Genomic DNA, 19781 nt, shown 5'->3' on the forward strand with positions numbered 1-19781 from the left:
AAGGACGCACACTGTTCAAAATCTGCCAGATAGGGTTTTAGTTGCATGTAAACTGGCAGGGCTGTGGATGGGTATTTCTGTGCGAAAGGTTATTCGACTAATCAAATTCAAAACCCATGAGTCATTTTTCTGTCATAGCGCCAGAACCTTCGACACACAAGAAAGCACTAACCTCCTCTCCTTTCCATTGCTGCCTTGCTGTTCACCAACCTTTACATAGGACAGAGATTTGGCCAGGTATAAATTCCCATCTATTTCATAACTGCATCCATGCCGAAGTTAAATATTTACCAATCTGGTTCTGCACACAGCCATAAGATGTATATGCAGTTGACATCAACAACAGATCAGCTAGAGTATGTTATAATCGCAGGCGCCTCCGCCCTCAAGGAGATACTGCGTCAGTAAAGGCCAATAGCAGTCAGATGGGTTTTTTTTATTATCATTCCAGCTGGGAACTTCCCTGGATACACTTTGAATCGCTGCCATTCATGATGTGGCATTGATCACTGTGGCACCAGAACGAGACCGCGACTTGGATTAATTCCCACCCTGTGAAGGCACAAAGGTAAGAGACCGGCGGCGGCGGCTTTTTGCTACTTGCAAAAAGAGAGGCAACGGTGAGGATAGCAGTCAACCTAGGGCAGTCTACTGTAGTGCACAGAGTTTTCCATTTCCACTAAGGGTGGGCAACGCAGGAACAACAAGTTGTACCCAGTTCACCAAGGCTTTGTTCCAGTCCTCACAAGGCTAGCATTACCAACATGTAGAGTACAGGTGGGGAAACTCAGGCCTGGGGCCAAATTGGGGCCACTATAAGCCATAGTGGGGTGTTTTGTGAATCAGGTTGCTGACTTACAAAGGGTTGATTCACATTATCACTGGAGCCCACCACAGCTTATTTAAGCCACTGTGGGTTTCAGCCCATGCCGGTGGCCATTTTGAATATTCAAGCAATGGTGGGCAGTTGCCATGGTTTATCATAATTTTATTTATTATTACATTTATATCTGCCTTTTTTCTTTTTGCAAAGAACCCAAGGCAATTTACATAGTCGTCCTCTGCTCCATGTCTGAATCCAGCACAAGGTGGGTTGTTGGTGTGGTTAACAAACCACCCACAACATTAAAACAGCCCAGGGTTGTCTGGTTGTTTAAAGTTTAAACCATGACTTTTCATGATGTCTGAACCTAGAATAAAAGCTTACCCCTTCTTTCTTGCATTCTTGTCTGTCCTGAAACAGAGGCGCGGAGCAGTGTGAAAATGGAACTTGCTCTGAAGGTTAGCAAAATGAGCAGGAGAGAAATAAATCAGAAATAGGGAAAACAAGCCACAATTTGGTTGTTTGTCTGCAAGATAATTCCTGGCCAAAGCAATGAACTATGGTTAACACAAATGATGGATTAGCGTTATATAGGGTGACCCTATGAAAAGGAGGACAGGGCTCCTGTATCTTTAACAGTTGCATAGAAAAGGGAATTTCAGCAGGTGTCATTTGTATATATGGAGAACCTGGTGAATTCCCTCTTCATCACAACAGTTAAAGTGCAGGAGCTATACTAGAGTGACCAGATTTAAAAAGGGCAGGACTCCTGCAGCTTTAACTGTTGTGATGAAGAGGAAATTTCCCCAGGTTCCCCATATATACAAATGACACCTGCTGAAATTCCTTTTTCTAAGCAATTGTTGAAGACACAGGAGCCCTGTCCTCCTTTTCATATGGTCACCCTAGTGTCATACACAAACACAGTCTCTGAACTTCTCTAAACAAGCGATTTATAGCAAGCTCATGATTGGCTACTTACAGAAGTTTGTGGGTTCATTACACAACGTTATCAGTATCCAGGGCCCCTCCTGTGCTATCCCCTGGAAATTGCGGGTTTAAAAAAATCAGAGATAAAGAGGGGAATATCTGGGAAATTACATGATTTTCCAGTGTGTAATTTCCATGCTGTGCTCTAATTATGCCACTAGATGGCGTTCTCTCATTAAACTGAATAGAGCACATGGAGCATGCAGAGGGAGGAAGTATTCCGTTTAAAACCACGTGGCCACCTGTGTAATGGCACCGATCACATCCCAGAAAGAAAGCGGATGCAGAAAGCCATAGTAAGGCAGTACTGGGTTTTTAAAATGTAGAGATGCTCCCTTTGTCTTAAGAGCTTTTCTAAAGGCCTGTAATGATGCGGACCCGATAAACCCCACTTGTTTTTCCAATATCTGTTTCGTAGCAATGTGTTAATACATCATATCTAGTGGTTATTAACTAGAAGATCCCATTATTACAAGAAATAATTATTTTGGGTTGATTTGAATAACGTATTGGTTTGGTTTGGAATGTCTTTATAGCAGCTAAAATAACAGTGTCAAAAAAACACAAAAATGTATTTATTTATTTATTTGTTTGTTTGTTTGTTACATTTATATACCGCCCCATAGCCGAAGCTCTCTGGGTGATTTACAAAAGATAAAAACAGTAAACATTAAAAGTATACAAAATTTAAAAACATAAAAACGACAGTATAAAAACAACAGTATCCATTTAAAAACAACAGTTCTGGGGTCCGTTAAAAAACAAACTTAGTGTTGTTAAATGCTGTTAAATGCCTGGGAGAAGAGAAAAGTCTTGACCTGGCGCCTAAAAGATAACAGTGTTGGTGCCAGGTGAGCCTCATCAGGGAGATCATTCCACACTCGAGGGGCCACCACCGAAAAGGCCCTCTCCCTGAGGTCACAACATAGATCAGACCAACTGGAATGACTGACCAAGATTTTGAGATGTGAATAAATTAACATTACTTGTTCACCAGAGAAGACTTGTAAGGCGATCCTTGACAGATGTTTGGCATGTATTCTGTACCGTATGGAACATTTTGGTTCAAGATGTGAACCGCCCAGAGAGCTTCGGTTATTGGGCGGTATAAAAATGTAATAAATAAATAAATAAATAAATAAATAAATAAATAAAATAAATAAAGATATAAATACGCGAGATGTTTTATTAATACCATCGTAACAGGATTTGAATGAGGCTTCTTCCTCTGCTAACATCATGTAAATACTATGATGAAAAAGAGAAAATAACAATATTCAGGCATTCTAAGCCAGAACAGGGTAGACACGCAAGGGGAGGGAGCGCTCCAGGCCTCATTCCTGTACCCCATTGTGTTTTATTGCCCTTTACCATCCCGCCTCCTGTATCCCATTGCGTTTTGTTGCCCTTGAAGGGTGACAGTCGAAAGCAGACAGCCTCCTCTAGCTGTGGGGGCTCCCTATGCAATTCCGAATGCTGATTGTCCCTGTCCTTGTGTATTTACCCTATTCAGGTTTAGAATGCCTGAATCTTGCTATAGTCTCTAAAGCAGTGGTGGGCAGAAGGAAGATCTCCAGACATTTTGGACTTCAGCTCCCAGAAGTCCTTGCCAGCATGCCCAATAGTCAGGGATGCTGGGAGTTGAAATCTCAAATATCTGGAGATCTACTTTCTGCCTACCCCTGCTCTAAATCATGTGCCATCCCTTCCTTCAAGTTGTAAGGGCCAAACTAGATATGATCCTGAGTCGTGGATATTCGTTCACAGGGACACAGGAAGCTGCCCAACACCAAGTCAGACCTTTGGTCTATCTAGCTTAGTATTGTCTACTCTATGGTTAATGAAAGTGGCTCTCCAGGGTTTCAGACAGGGTTTTGTTTTTACCAGCTCTACCTGCAGATGCCAGGGATTGAACTTGGCTGGGACCTGCATGCAAAGCATCCATTCTGCCAGTGAAACATTTCCTCAAGGGTTTATTTGGTGTTTAAACAAAATGCAGCCAGGGCAGGTATGGAGGGGCCATAGCTCAGAGGTAGAGCACCTGCATTGCATGAAGACGGTCCCAGGTTCAATCCCTGGCATCTCCAGATAGGGCAGGAAAGATTCCTACCTGAAAACCTGAAGATCCACTGCCAGTCTGTGTCGGCAGTACTGGGGTAGATGGGCCAGTGGTCTGAGGCAGTATAAGGCAGCTATCTAGGTTCTAAGGGTACAAGCTCCTGTGAAGGATGCATATAGGTTGCTTAACTCTCTCCTCCAGCATTTTTTCTAGTGGAAGCTTCTCCCCTCCCCAGCTACTGTTTCCGTGATGAAGGAAAGGCTATATGTAACTATGTCTTCTGTTTCAACTTGCAGCATTTGTGGTTGTATTTTGTTTGTTTTTTTCTAAATGTATGTAATAAATAAGAGAAAAGCTGCACATAACTCAATGTCAAATGCCATTTGGGCTTAGAGTGTAAAGATCTAGTTTCAGAAGCTTGCCATAACGTAATAATCAGCAGTCTTACAATGGAGGAATTGTTATGGCTATTGTGAGAGCTGTGTATAACCAGGAAACAAAGGAGGAAGAACCTGAATGATGCAATATATAATCTCAGTGAAGATGAAGGCCTATATCTGAAAGGCAAGCCTCACATTTTTCCAGACTGAATTGAAAATCACCTTTAGAGAACCCTGAAATTAAGTTCTGCATAATTTATGTTAAATTAAATGAGCCCTATTTCTCTAGGGTGTGTAAAGGCGTGTGTGTGTGTATGGATGGATGGATGGATGGATGGATGGATGGATGGATGGATAGATAGATAGATAGATAGATAGATAGATAGATAGATAGATAGATAGATCTAAATACATCAGTGTCCATGATTATTTAACTGCTTCATAATTTAAACTAAACTATGGTGTACTGATTCCTTACTTAGAATTCTCCATTTTGCTGCTGTTCCATCCAGCAGGCCTCTGCTTTAATATTTATTAATTTCATAGAATCATAGAATAGTAGAGTTGGAAGGGGCTTATAAGGACAAAACCCGTTGTATCGCTTTTCAGTTAAAAAAATTCATGGCAGTTTACAATAGAGTGGAAATCTCAAAAGTGTATGGGATTGTTTTAATATTTATTTGTTCATTTATTCAACTTATGAGTTACCTTATAGCAGCTATAAATTAAGGCATAAATTGAATAAATGTTTAATATAGATTGATATGTACAAGTTGAATAAGGCTCGGTCTGACTTACATAAAATAAACAATAAAACACAATGAAATCAATCAAAATCAAATACAACTAAGTTTAAAAGTGTCTCAGTCATTGGTTGAACAAAATAGGGCAAACCAATTAAGGTGAAACAAGCTGTCTCAATTCAGGGAGAATGTTAAATTTCCAATTATAGAAGGCAGGCAAATGTAGAAATTGCCTCTCTTTATTCCAGCCTTCCCCTGTCTAGTGCCCTCCAGATGTTTTGGACTTTACCTTCCATCAGCCCCAGCCAGGATGGTCAATGGTGAGGAATGCTGGCCCACTGAGCTGCCACTTTGTGAAATGGTGACTCATTTTTTTTCATAACTGTAATGTTGCATAGATGGTCCATTTATGCCTGCAATGTAATGTTGCATAAATGGCCTCTTTATGGCCGCCATTTACACATTATATCTGTGAAAAACTTATATATATATATATATATATATATATATATATATATACATGGCAGCTTGGTGAGGAATCAGGCAGCCATGTGCCACCCATGAACAGCACGGTGAGAGGCCGGCCGGTGGGGGTCCAACGAGACACAGTCTAAGGCCATGGCTAGACCTGCCAATATCCTGGGGATCGTCCCGGGATCAACCCTGTGCATCCACATGATGCACAGGGGATCCCGGGAGCAGGGAAGGATGATCCTTCCCTTGCCATTAATCCCACTTTTTCCCGCAGTCTCAAAATGATCGCGGGATATGTGGGCAGGCATCAGGTTTCATCCTGGCTCCTCGCGAGTAACTGTGAGGAGCCGGGAACTGTGCACGTGGTGCAAAGCTCCTCAGGAGCTCTGTGCCCATTGGGGGTGAGGTTGGGGATCAGGAGGTTTTTTTTTGTAAAATAAAACACTTACCTTTTGCACTCGACCGTTTGAGTGCTCCTTCCCCTTTAAAACAAAAAACAAAATGGGGGCTGCAACGTCCTCCTCCTCCTCCTCCTCCCAGGACATTGTGTAGACAGAGGGGGAGATCTCGCGATCATAAAATCCCAAGTTCCTTCCCCCTCCATCGTGCAAGCCCACTAGGTCTAGCCATGGCCTTAGTTCAGTTCAACAATTCCTAACTGGCACTGTCTGTATGTGGTACTTAAGAGCTTCATTGCACTATTTTAATCATTCCTTAATTGATTCTTTCAGGTGAAGGCATGTAGCAACATGCCAAATCGCTGTCTTCCAATTATTAGAAAGAGCATAATTCCATTGACTTCAGTTAGACTGCAACAATCAATACACTAATCTCATGGGTCTATGGGAGGTGGGGGGAATCTGACTTACTACTTCATAATGTGTCATAGTTGAAGCCAGTTGGACCCAAGATTGAAGAGTGACATGGGAGAGTTCCCTTGGGGCCTCGTGCATACAGGCAAATAAAGCTCTTAGAAGTAGGGTTGTGCAAGGACCCCCCCCAATCCGCTCCGCACCCGATCCGCAAATTCCGGATCGGGCCCGCTACACCCTGCGTCGATCCGCCTATGGGCTGCTCCACTCTGCTGCGGAGCTCCGGCTCTGAATCGGAGCTCCGCAGTGGCGGTGGCACCAGGTAAGCCCCCCTTCCCTCCTCCCCCCTTACCTGGCTCTGCCGCCGTCACCGCACAGACTGCGGTGGTGGCAGCGGTGCCAGGTAAGGCGCTCCTTCACCCTTACCTGCGTCTGTCGCATTCCAGCAGCAACTTTACCTGAGGCCAAGGACTCAAACAGGAAGACCAGGCCGCGCTTGCCGTCTGGTCTTCCGGTTTGAGCCTCAGCCTCAGTTGAAGCCACTGCCAGAATGCGACGGACTCAGGCAAGACCCTGTCCCCTTACTTGGCTCCGCTGCTGTCGCCGCACGGACTGCGGTGGCAGCACCAGCGCCAGGTAAGGCCCCCTACCTCCTCCCCCCTTACCTGCATCTGTCGTGTTCCAGCAGCAGCTTTACCTGAGGCCAAGGACTCAAACAGGAAGACCAGGCCGCGGTTGCCGTCTGGTCTTCCGGTTTACGCCTCAGTTGAAGCCACTGCCGGACCGCAACAGAGGCAGGTAAGCCCTCCTCCCTCTGCCTCCTTACCTGGCTCTGCTGCCGTCGCCGCACTAACTGCAGCAGCACCAGGTAAGCCCCCACTTACTTTTTTTTTAGCTCCGGATCGAGGCGAAGGATCCGCTTGGTCTCGATCCTCTTCGCCTCAATCCGCAGCCCCCCCAACCCGCTTCGTCTCCGCCTTTGTCGGAGGCGAATCAGGCCGCCTCGCTATTGCTTCTATGCTCTGATGCGAAGCGGAGCACAGCCCTACTTAGAAGCATAAGCAAGAGATCATTCTTTCCCAGAAACATGCTTGGCTTACTCACTCACATGCAAATACCCTGGATGTTCTGTTAGCTCCTAGCAATTGAAGGGAATTGCCGGAGTCCTACTTTTGAGAGTGAGCTGTATTCATCACAAGCTTTTGTGTTCATTCTGTATGAAGAATGTAATTATGTGTGTTTTCCATAGAACAGGCAGCAGCACAAGAGCCTTCATTCAGTAGAAAGCTTTCCATTAGGGCGTGAACAGATAAAAGTCAGCAGTGGGAGCCAAGGAAACAGTGAGTCAGACTGTATAGTAGCAACTGTTACGTAAGACAGAGAGACGTGGAAAAAGGCACGAGTGTGTTACTGTCAATCTCAAAGGACCATATCAGTTGTGAGGGCTCCTTGGTAGCTAGTTCTGTATTTGCCCGATAAATATTTGCACACTGCATAAATGGAATGCCAAGCACTTGACTTGCATGTGCAGCTTGCCTTGCATATAATCTGCCTGAGCTCTAGTTTGACTAAAAAAGCATGCTCAGCTAATGAGATCATACTGGAATTTAACTTAAGCACCCACAGATGTAAAAATGGCTAACCACACATTCTTCTTCAAAGCATAGGAAGAGCAGCCATTAGGAAAGACTAAAGGACATGGGTCACAGGGAAAGCTTTCCATACACACCTGGTCATGTTCAAATGCGTATTACGTGCCCTAAACCATTCACATGTTAATTTTAGCACACCAGTTAACAATGGCCCTGGCAGGTGCACTGCTGGCATGCTATCATGAATGGGCCAGAGCATACAGAAAGTACATTTAAATATGATTATATGAAAATGAAAAGCTTATGAGAGTAAAGGTTTTTTTTCCACATAGCCAGGATCCTGTATAAATCAGGCTTGCTACATCAGCACACAAACAGTTTATCTTCTTTATTGTGCATTCTGCTCAGCCACATGAGACAATTCTATCATATGGATGGGATTAAATTTATTTATTTATTTGATTTGTACTCTGCCTTTCTACCATGAAAACGGCACTCAAGGCAGCTCACAGTCATAGGAACTTTTTTAAAAAACAAAACAAAATAAATACATTAAAAAGACAATGCCAGAATAAAAACAGCACCCAGCCCAATAGACCAACTTACACACCGGAGGCCTGCTTGAATAAAATCATCTTTGCCTGCCAGGGAAAGGATAGTAGAGGAAGCAAAGCTAGCCAGGGCTAGCATCAAAAGTAGGCATAGTCAGGTGTCTGCCAAGGGCCCACACCCCAGCAGTGGTCCACTGACAAGAGACCCTGGAATTGCTCCTCTTTATCATTGCAACTTGTCTGTTCACTGTCTTTCTCTCTGGCCCAGACAATGGTGGTGAGGAGAAGGAGGAGGAACAGATGCCACTGCCTACTTTCTCACTGACACTCTGCCCATTATGCAAGTGGTAGCCATGATGGGAAAGATGAGGAACAATAGCTGCTGGTGGCAATGAAGGTGGAAGGTAAACTCACTGAGGGAGGGGAGCATTGAGGGTGTCCTTTGCAAGGGCCCTCAAAAACCTGGAACTGGCACTGAACCTAGCCTCCCATGTCAGAGAGTTTCACAGCCTGGGAGCAGCCACCAAAAAGGCCATATTTCCAATTGCCACCAAATGCATCTCTGATGGTGGGAGTACCAAAAGAAGGGCCTCTCCCAAAACTCTTATAATCCTAGGCAGGATTGCATAGGAGAAGGCAGTCTTTCAGGTAGCCTTGTCTCAGGCCATATATGGCTTTATAGGTTATAACTAGCATTTTGGATTCTTCCTGGAAACACACTGGTAGCCAGTGAGCCTACTGTAAGAAGGGAGTCAGTGAACAGTCTGGCTGCAGCATTCTGGACTAGTAGAAAACAGTTTTCAAAGGCAGCCCTACATGGAGCTCATTACAGTAGTCCAAACGGGATGTAACTAAGACATCTCTAGGAACGGGCACAGTTGACACACTAAAACACACTAGCTGTCACAATCTATAAGAAATAAGGAACTCACGTGGCCAGTACTGCATCTGCTGACCATGTTTATCCAATATGAGCCTTATACAGCAGAAAGAACTGCATCTGGTCATCTGATGTGGGAGGACCAAGAGTGGTGTGCCCCCCATAATTTTCAGAAAAGAAAACAAGTCAGCTGACCACTTGTTAATACCACTTCATCTGTCTACTCATTGGTCAGGCACACATGTGTGGACACACTGGGTGGCAAAACAAAGGTAAGGTCGGGCTAGGAGTGGGTCTCTACAGACATGGATGTCATGTTCTGGTCTGAGTAGGGCCCACAGGGCTAAGAGCAAGGCAGGGTAGATGTTGCAGCACCCCGGAAAGCTCCTAGTGAACAACTTGCTTCAACAAGATCTGAGACCAAAATGAAGTCTTTTATGCTGTAGTTCCAGACTCCACCTACAAAATGGTAGTCTAAAAGAGATAGGCCTCTGACCTGGAGCTAGCACTCTTCTGTTTCTTCAAGAGCTCATGCTGGGTACACTGCTGGTTTGGGTTCATTGGCCCCATTGAATGGGAGGGGGTGCTGGCCCAGGGCTGGAGCTTGCATGAGAGGTCTTGGGTTCAGGGGTCTCTGGTCTCACGATCATGCTCAGGTCTGGAGTTTCTTCTGTTGCCACCACTGGTTCTTCAGCTTCTGAGTCTACATCCAGGCCACTGCTGGACCCCAGCATCATGAAAATAGGGAGACTCAAAGTGTGGTTAAAACTGTAAAGCACTGTAGTCCGAAAATCCTATCATTGAAATATAGAATGATATGGCTTTAAAGAAGAGGGTACTGCTACAGAAGTTTGAGACACCTATTGTATCCACTGAGTGTGAGCCTCTCCCTCTGAAAAGTGACCCATACAATACTAGATTACAAGAATTAAACTGAGAGGTCTAATCTTTTAGATAGCCTGGTCCAAGCCATTTAGGGATTTATAGGTCAGAAAATAAGCACTGCAGCTTACCTCTAAGTAGATATGTCTAGGATTGCACTGTTAAACTGATTTATTACTCATTCCTTTGACTCAGGAAACTGTAGAGCTTTGAAAGGGGAAAGGGATCTCAAACAGAGAATTCTCAGCACCTTTATCCAACCAAATTACAGTTCTTAGAACTCTTCGGGGAAAGCTGTGGCAACTGAATTGATATTAAATCAATAGACAGTTGTAACATATCCAAAAATATCCAAAAATAATATGTTGCCTTGAGCAACTTCAAAAGCTACATCACAGTGGTAAAGTGCATGAAAGAGATTGTGGGGAATGAAGAGTGAATATTTGCAGGAGGGACCCTTTGCCTCCCAGAGACAGTGTAGGGAGAAAAAAATCCTGGTTTTTCGTTGGCTAATGTTGTAAAGATGGCTTATTGTAGTTAGAGGCTCTAGGCCTCTGTTGTGTTTTATACTCAAATAAATAGTTTAAGTTCATTCATATGACACTTTGTGGAACTCAGAACACAATTGAATCTGAATTGCAACATTCACAACATATAATACAGGACAATGTTTTGAACTAGGGCAGCCAGACGTATAGTAAGAACGTTTTAAAAGGTGATCCTGAAAACTGGATTCTACTGCCAAGAACAATCTAGAACAGCAGCGTAGCTGACTATCTCAGTTTGGACACAGTACTACCTATAGTTGAAACAGCAATATAACAGTTAAACTCCTCGTCACAACTCCCCACTACATTAACCATTACTATATACTTCCTACTTTAGAAATCCTTCCTTGTGTGTTATGGAGATACTGGTTTCCTTTACTCAGTAAACCTCAATACTAAAGTGTGACTGTGTTTTGGGTACTGGGCCAATCTTCCAATGGACTGAAAATAAGATTTCCTTAGTTCAATAGGCTCTGTACAACTATATGATGAAATGCCAAGATGAGTGAGATCAAGAAGATCCTTTTTTATGTTAACAAAGGCTGGATTTTATGCTTGGAGTTTATAAATTTAGTTGCTTCCCAACAATAAAAGTAAGTTGTCTTGTATCTGGCCCTTGGAAGAGCCAAGTTAAATTTGGCATGACATCTGACACTGCTAAGATGTAAGAATTGCTGATCACATCACACATCTCCAAAATGGCCTTTCACTTTCTCTCTCTCTTTTTAAATTATACCCATTGCTTAGGCACAACATTGATCTGGCTTCACTCGATTCACATTGTTCTAAATTAGGGAAAGGAATGAAATGTAACATCGGATTAACACACTAATCAGACTTCACACATTAGTATGACTCATGCTAAATAATAATAGAATGTACATTTTAAATAGCCTTCCGTATCAGAAGCCACCAAAAGCCTCTTGTAATTAAACTTACCTATACAATATCTTCCCATAATTTTTTACCAAGGGATCCATCCTGTGAAGTTTTTACTTTTGCCTAGTACCCTTATGTAAAACAAAATCTCTGATGGGATCAGGCCTCCCTCCTTGTGGCAGCCATTTTCTGGAATTAACATCTAAAACAAATCTTGGCACGACCTGTTTAACAAATTATATTTTGGAATGTTTTTTCCTATTGGAACAATGATGAGGGCCGCTGTTTCATGGGCAAGTTTTGTTGCTATTTGTTTTTGCTTTTGAACAAACATGTATATGCTATTATGTTGCCTTAAGTACCTTTGTGGGGGAAAGGATAGATTACATAGACACATAGCTTAGACCTCAAGAAATCTAATCTGCTGGAAGATCTTTCTTACAAAATCAATTTGGGATGCATTCTGACAATATTTCTAATGGATCTGTTTACATGGAGAATTAATTGTGTTCCGGCACTGATCTCTTATTTCTTTCCTTTTTTTATATATATTTTTTCCAAACAATACAAACAATACAATATAAAATAATACCCCATAATACATAATAATACATACTAAACAAATTAATAAACATATATTTTAACTTAATTCTGTTTAATCTAATCATTGATTAACATTAACGTGCTCCCTCAACCCAGGGATCTTATTCTGATTTCCAAAATCTCATTAATTCCTCTGGAGGTGTTTTCCCTCCCCCCTTTAATAATACAAAGTCCAAAAACTATTTCCATATTACTTCAAAATCATTCTTTTTTATCATTCCTCTTCTCACTCTCATGTTACATGTTAGTTTATTGTTAATAGCAATATCTTATTGATCTCTTATTTCTAAGGGTTGCTGACACAGCACATAGTTAGACTGTGGAATTCACTACCACAAGATGTGGTAAAGGCCACCCATTTGGATGGCTTTTAAAAGGGGTTGGACAAATTCCTGGAGGAGAAGGGTATTGGCTACTAGTCCTGATGCTATATGCTGTAGCCCGCAGTGTCAAAGGCAAGTGTGCCTATGTACGCCAAGAGGATTCTCCTGCACTCATGTCCTGCTTGTGTGTTTCCCATTAATAACTGGTTGGCCACTGCATAAATAGAATGCTGGACTAAATGGATCCATGGTCTGATCCAGCATGGCTCTTCTTATGTTCCTAATTGAATTGGGACTGCTTAAAAAGGAATGCATTTTCATGTGGAAATTAACATACAGCATACATGTAATTCTGCCTGTGTGTATACATGCCTGCAAGCCATATATATGGACTGTGATTATTTATCCTAGGATAATCAAGTAGGGGGCATATGCCACATCTGGCCCTTTAAAAAGTATTAGCTAAACTCCACCCTCCCAACCCAAAGGCAAGAAATATTTTTGGAGGGAGTAGTGCCCATAGCATCCAGATTTGGAGGGTGGGGCTGGTTTGTCACCTCTACTCCAGGGGTAACCAACTTGGTACCCTGAAGATGATTTGGGCTTCAACCCCATCAGCTCTAGACAGCCTGGCCAATGGAAAGGTATTATGGGAGTTGTCATTCAAACCATCTGGAGGGAACCAGGTTGCCTATCCTGCTCTATACGCTCCTGTCCTGAGTGTATCCCTTCCCTAATAAAATAAACAGCTGGTGAAAGTGTTATGCACAGATTGCATACTAAGTCCTACAAGGAATGTATGGAACACCTCAAACAGCCCCGATAAATTTCAGATTAAATCATGCCTGTCAATGATAAAACAGGGAGTTGTTTGGGACTTATGGTATTCTTCCACAATGTGCTGGGAATCCAAAGTCCTCCAGAGATTCACATTAGGACACCTTGGCAGCTCTGTATCTGTAATCCTGCCATGATGATTTCTACTTTTAGATGTGCTTCCTCTGTCTCCATCTCAATTGGCAAAGCTGTATTCATAGTCAGTCAATCATCTTTTTCCATACCCCCGTTGCTGCTTCAGGCAATGGCTGAACCACCTCAGCCTGTCAATACCTTCCCTTTACTGCACCTTTATTATTATTATTATTATTATTATTATTATTATTATTATTTATTTATATAGCACCATCAATGTACATGGTGCTGTACAGAGTAAAACAGTAAAACAGTAAATAGCAAGACCCTGCTGCTTAGGCTTACATTCTGATTCCATTGTCACTCCTACTTATTGCCTGACCTGAAACTCTCTTTTCTTTTTTCGGTCAGAGAAAGCAGTTCATCTACACAAGCTGCCAGTAGAGTCAATTGAGTCATTAATGGGTAAAAACATGGCAAGAGTGCACCACTATGTACCTTATTCTCCCCCAGTAGGTCTCTCTTTTACTACTCTTATCCTGCCCCTAATAACTGGATCCTTCTCTATCCCCCTTTTAGCACTACCTGCCTCTCGTCATCATCATATCTCAGCTGGACTTATTTGCCAGGTCACATCTGTCACTGCTAATGTTTCCTCTGACTTACTTTCATTAGATAGTACCAGAGATCCAGACAGATCCAGACTCCCAAATGCATTTACTATTCTGCTGGCAGGCTTATTATACTGTTTTCCTTGCATTTGCACAGCATGCTAGCGCCCTTTTCTAAGCCAGCTATTTTCCCATCGTCAGACAGCTCCCATCTGTCAGTACAGCCGTCTCTGCCAAGTTTCCTCATGTTGAGGAAGTGACATAGCCTAGGCATGAGATGGCTTTGCTTGTCACCTCTCTATGGTCGCTAAGCATTACAATGTGCTCCTCTTTTCTAATACATTTCGATGAAGGCTATGCATAATTTACCTAGACTATTGTTTCATGAACCCTACACTCTTCAGTGCATTTAATTTCTGCAGCATCTGAATTTATTTTGGCTCAGTGTAGTAAATGGCAGGTGTAGTACATGGCAGCAGTGCCATTTAAGAGAAAGAGGCAGTTTCTTCTTCCTGTTGTTTCAGTTGGCAAGTTTCAAAAAAACCCAAGAAGTTCAGCTCAGTGCAGTTTTATTGATTATAACCCCAAGGCATCACAGTCTAACACAAAAAATAATATTCAGTATATTGCAAAAGTCAACATGGACAAATGAAATATAGATCGGAGAAAATTACTAATAATATGGAACCAACAACCTTAAACTACAGATAAAATACCATAATTAAACTTTCCAATTTTTATAAAAGTGTCTGTTAACCAAACCAAGGATAAAACTTTCAAGGCTAAAATCAAACATTTGAACAATCAAACTTCACAGCCTTTTACAGCTGCCTTATAAAATCTTGCACGAACATTAGCTAATGCCATTAGGCATCGATGCAGCTAGGTAATTTTAGAACCTGGACTTCATGGTCTTGCGGGGTGGGGTTCAGATGCTCTTGTGCGTTACTTGAGTTGTAAAGCATACAACTAACATTTCTCATTCACCCAACCACTGTTCCATGATTTAAAACTGCTTCTACATAACCTGGCTAAATAATCGTAATCGTAATCCTAATACTCTTGAGCATGTATAGTTTTGCATTTTAAACTCACTTAATCCATAGCACCATCATGACTACAGGGACACAACGTGTCTGCTTGCTTCTGCTACCCAGATGCCCTTACCACCTGTTGTTAGTCATTTGGACCGAGGGGACAGGAGCAGGCAGAAGTAACATCGGGGCCTGCTCCTGCTGGACTCTTCCCCCCCCCCACAGGGCAAACTGCCATCTTGGCCCTGTGGGGAAGAAGAAGGACCGAGGGGACAGGAGCAGGCAGAAGTAACATCGGGGCCTGCTCCTGCTGGACTCTTCCCCCCCCCCCCCACAGGGCAAAATGCCATCTTGGCCCTGTGGGGAAGAAGAAGGACCGAGGGGACAGGAGCAGGCAGAAGTAACATCGGGGCCTGCTCCTGCTGGACTCTTCCCCCCCCCCCCACAGGGCAAACTGCCATCTTGGCCCTGTGGGGAAGAAGAAGGACTGAGGGGACAGGAGCAGGCAGAAGTAACATCGGGGCCTGCTCCTGCTGGACTCTCTCTCTCTCTCTCTCTCTCTCTCTCTCTCTCTCTCTCTCTCTCTCTCTCTCTCTTTCTCTCTCCTCCCTCTTTGACTCCTTTTCCTTGTGTGTCATGTCTTTATTAGATTGTAAGCCTGAGGGCAGGGACTGTCTTTTTTGCTAAGTGTAAGCCGCTCCGAGAGCCTTTTTTGGCTGAGGAGCGGGGTATAAGTATGATAAATAAATAAATAAAAATAAAAATAAATAAATTTGGGGAGTTTTTGGATTGCAGGGCCTTGGACTTTGGCCCCAACGTCCAGCCCTAGCTGTGCCACTAATGGATCTAAGAAGAACAGTGGCTGGATCCGACAGAAGGTCCAACAGGTTTTATATCCTGCTTTCAACAACCATGTGATTCTGGGAAACTTACAAGCAAGATGTAAGTTTTCCCCTCTGGAATCTGGTATTTAAAGGAACACTACATCAATTTCATTTAGCTGTCCTGGATAAATAGCCACAGACAGGCATATTCTCCATGGATTTCTTTCATTCGTTTTAAAGCTTGATTAATGGTTTAATTTGTTTTTAGCTGTGCATATTTATTGTTTTATATTGTATAATTTTATCGGTATGCCGCCCTGAGATCCTAGTGATATAGGGCTGGATACGAATGTTTTAAATAAATAAATAATCTAAGGGCCAAGCTAGATGTGATGCTAGGTGCATTTTTTGCATTTTACAGGCAGGGTTTTGTTTAAAAATGCAAATGCAAATAACATCAGTTGGGGGTTAGGCAGGACTGTTAATGATCAGAGTCACAGCAGGTGTGGAGGGACAATCTGAGTAAAATATCAGGTGCTTTGATGTTTAATGGCACTCACCTAGCTCGTCTTTGTTTTGCTGAATGCAAAAGGATGTTTTTCAAACATGTTTCAAGACAGGCCTGTTGTGGAGGGGAATTTTTTTTTCTCCTAATATAAACAAAGCCTCAGGTTTTGTGCCTTAGTTTTTCCAAGCAATAACGTTGCACTTCAAAGGGCTTCTTTCGTCATCTAAGCGATCTCAGATTTAACACAGAAGCACATGGGTGGGATATGCAGCACAAGGGGGGGCGGGGGGTTATGCTGGCCAGGGCCCTTCGGCATTCTCAGAATGCCATGCAAATGTATCAGATAACTCATCTCATCCTTTTGAGATCTGAGACATGACGTCCCATCTTTGGAATACCCCTGTTCAAGGAGAACATGCCTAAACATTAAGTAACTAGGATTGCCCCATTTGTACAGCAGTCTGTAGGAAGGAAAACAAATATTTATAACATCACCTAACTCAAAAACAAAACAAACGCCCACACGTAGCGCATCCAATTTATACATTTTTATAGATTTAAACTGGATGCGCTACTTGTGGTTTGTTTTGCTTTGGGAGAGCTGTTATCAGGCGCGCCACATCGCCTGCATCTTGGTTGAACCTTACATTACTCCAAGTGAATCTTCAGCTAGCTCAGCTTGGAGGACTATCTCCTATACCAGCCTTCCCCAGCCGGGTGCTCCAGATGTTTTGGACTAGAGATTCCATCAGCCCAAACCTACACGGCTAATAATCTGGAATGATGGAAGTTGTAGACAGAGGTGGCTGTATATTGGGGGTGAATAGGCCAGCGACCTTCTGCTTCTCCCCCACCCACTTATGGGAGAGAATTCCCTCCCCCAGCCAAGTCCATTTGCACCAATGCATGGCATGCAGCTGACGATGGCCACGCACCATCTTCTTCTGCCCTCCTCCGACAACCTCCATAGAATATTGCGCTGCCCTCCGTCCCACCAGCCCCATGGAGCACCAGCCGCCACTGATTGTAGACCAAAAATATCTGAACAGCACCAGATTACTGTCCTGTGTTTTAGTAAGAGTGAACTCAATTATCCAAGTGCCCATCATAATGTAGCGACAAGAGCACCATCCACACATAAGGGGGAGGTATCAGCAGGCCTGGGGAAACCCAAGGGCTTGCAGAAGTACAAACAAATATTCGGGTGGGATGAAAACCTGTGTGTGTGTGTGCAAAAAACAGTCCAGTGGGGGCTGCGTATGCTGGCTAGGCTGATAATACTTACACAGAATGCTGACTTGAGTGTTGGGGAATGTGGATGGAAAACAGGAGAGGGAGGAATGGAATTAAGTATCCTGGCCATGGGTGGCTAGAACCCACAGCAGGGCAGGAGTACTCCACGCTGCAACATTTTGTTGCCAGTTCCACTTCTCTCATGTACTTTAGTAATTCGGCTTTCCCCAACCTGGCACCCTCTGGATGAATTGGCCTGCAACTCCCATCATTCCCAGCCAGAATGGACACTGACCTTCTTTCTCTTTGTGATAAACTGGTGGATAAAAACTCAGAATTATGGCATCCATCCACTGCAAAAGACCCTAGTGCTGGTTTTGTGATATGAAGATCCATACAACATGGAGCAAGAGACCAAGCAGAATTCCATTGCTACATTCCATTTTTACTTTTCCAGTGCAATTTTTTCCAGGGTGATCTTGGCCCACCTCTTCTTCCCTTCCCACTGATGATTTGCAGATTATTTTATGTAGCCAGTGACTGCACCTCATTTTCTCAATGGCTATTGACACAATCCTGGCTGGTCCCATCTTGTCTTAAGATACTAGGGCATTCCTACACTATTGCTTTTGTTCAATTTAATTATCATGCTTCCCCCAAGAATGCTAGAAAGTGTTGTTTGGCCAGGATGTGCTAAGCATTTCTGTTAAGGGTCCCTTGGCCCTTCTTCACAGAACTATAGTTTCCAGGACTTCCTTGGGAGAGCAAATGAGTATTAAACCAGCGTGAGTCTGTGGTGCAGATTTTCCCATACTCTCTAGGGGCTCCATCACACATGGGAAAACACGCTCCCTACCGTCGCTTTTCCACTCCTGGTTTCGTTGCTCAGTTACTTCCTGTTTCAAAACAGGAAGTAAACAACGAGCACGAGGCCCATTCAGTCGGGCGCTGTAATCACGCTGCTTCTCTTGCACACAGCAGGAGAGAGCAGCAACTTCTAGTCTTAAAAATATTTCAGACTTTCTGTGGTTTTTCTTGTGGCCCAAGGAAGGCCAGAGGGAGCAGAAGGGGCGTGGGAGGCAGACGACATCATGTGAGGGACCTGCAAAAAATCCGTGAGTGCCCAGAAACAAGCATGCAAAAAAAGCTTGTCAGATGGAGGAACGTGTGGCCCTCAAGCTGTTGTGGGACAGCAACTCCCATCATCCCTCACCATTGGCTATGCTAGGCCAGATGGGAGTTGTGGTCCAACCACACCTGGAGGGTCACATGTTCTCCACCTCTGCTCAAGACGGACAGCTGTGTGGACTCAGGGCTTGATTCATTCTGGAGTAAAAACCAAACAAACTTGCTTATTTAATGCTTAGAGAAATAACAGCTTTTAATGTAATTCTCACTGTAGAGTTAATAGTGAAATATATGACTGAGGGCCTTCATGTCTCCATATGTGCCACATTCTCATCAAAAGCCAACATGCAAGCACTCGACGATAAAGCTAAGGTGCTGAACCTGTGGCCCTCCAAATGTTGTTGGTCTCCCAACTCCCATCAGCCCCAACCAACAAGGCCAATAACTGGAGTTGAAAGTCCAACAACATCTGGAGGGCCACAGAGCCACCAATACACGCACACACCAATAAAATGAATTGGGGTTTCATAAATTAAAAAAAGATGTACACCGTGTGTATTTTTAATAAAACAACTTTGAAGGTCCACTACAGTAGGCACATGGTCACTCTGTTGCTTTCAGAGAAGGCTGTGGCATGCATGAAGCATATTAAATTCTACAGCGTATGGGTTTGCTAAACAAGATTATCCTCCTTTTCTTCTTCTTTGTTTCCTCTTTGCAATCCACTATCTCATAATGAACCTCCCAGTCTTCTTAACAGAGACAGAAATGCAAATGGGTATATGCAATGTCAGACAAGCTACAGAAAATAATAGCAGTCTTAAGGCTGCCTTTGTTTAAACACTCTGTATCACCAAATGGAGTATCTATAATATATGGTCTCGGGGTAAATTGCATGCTACCTTGAATGCAGAGCCTATTATTTATTATTATTATTATTATTATTATTATTATTATTATTATTATTATTTACTTACTTCGTGTAAGCACGA

General features: G+C 43.2%; 1 protein-coding gene across 1 annotated transcript in view; it reads left to right on the top strand.

The window, feature by feature from the left end:
* Window positions 1-434: 434 nt before the first annotated feature.
* PALMD (palmdelphin) overlaps window positions 435-19781 on the top strand; it is a 78691-nt gene continuing 59344 nt past the window's right edge. Inside the window, exon 1 of the mRNA XM_063136259.1 lies at window positions 435-568. The gene's annotated coding sequence lies outside the window, so the exon portion shown is untranslated. The remainder of the gene's footprint in view (window positions 569-19781) is intronic.

The sequence above is a fragment of the Elgaria multicarinata genome, chromosome 1, assembly GCF_023053635.1.
Source record: "Elgaria multicarinata webbii isolate HBS135686 ecotype San Diego chromosome 1, rElgMul1.1.pri, whole genome shotgun sequence".
Lineage (NCBI taxonomy): Eukaryota > Metazoa > Chordata > Lepidosauria > Squamata > Anguidae > Elgaria > Elgaria multicarinata.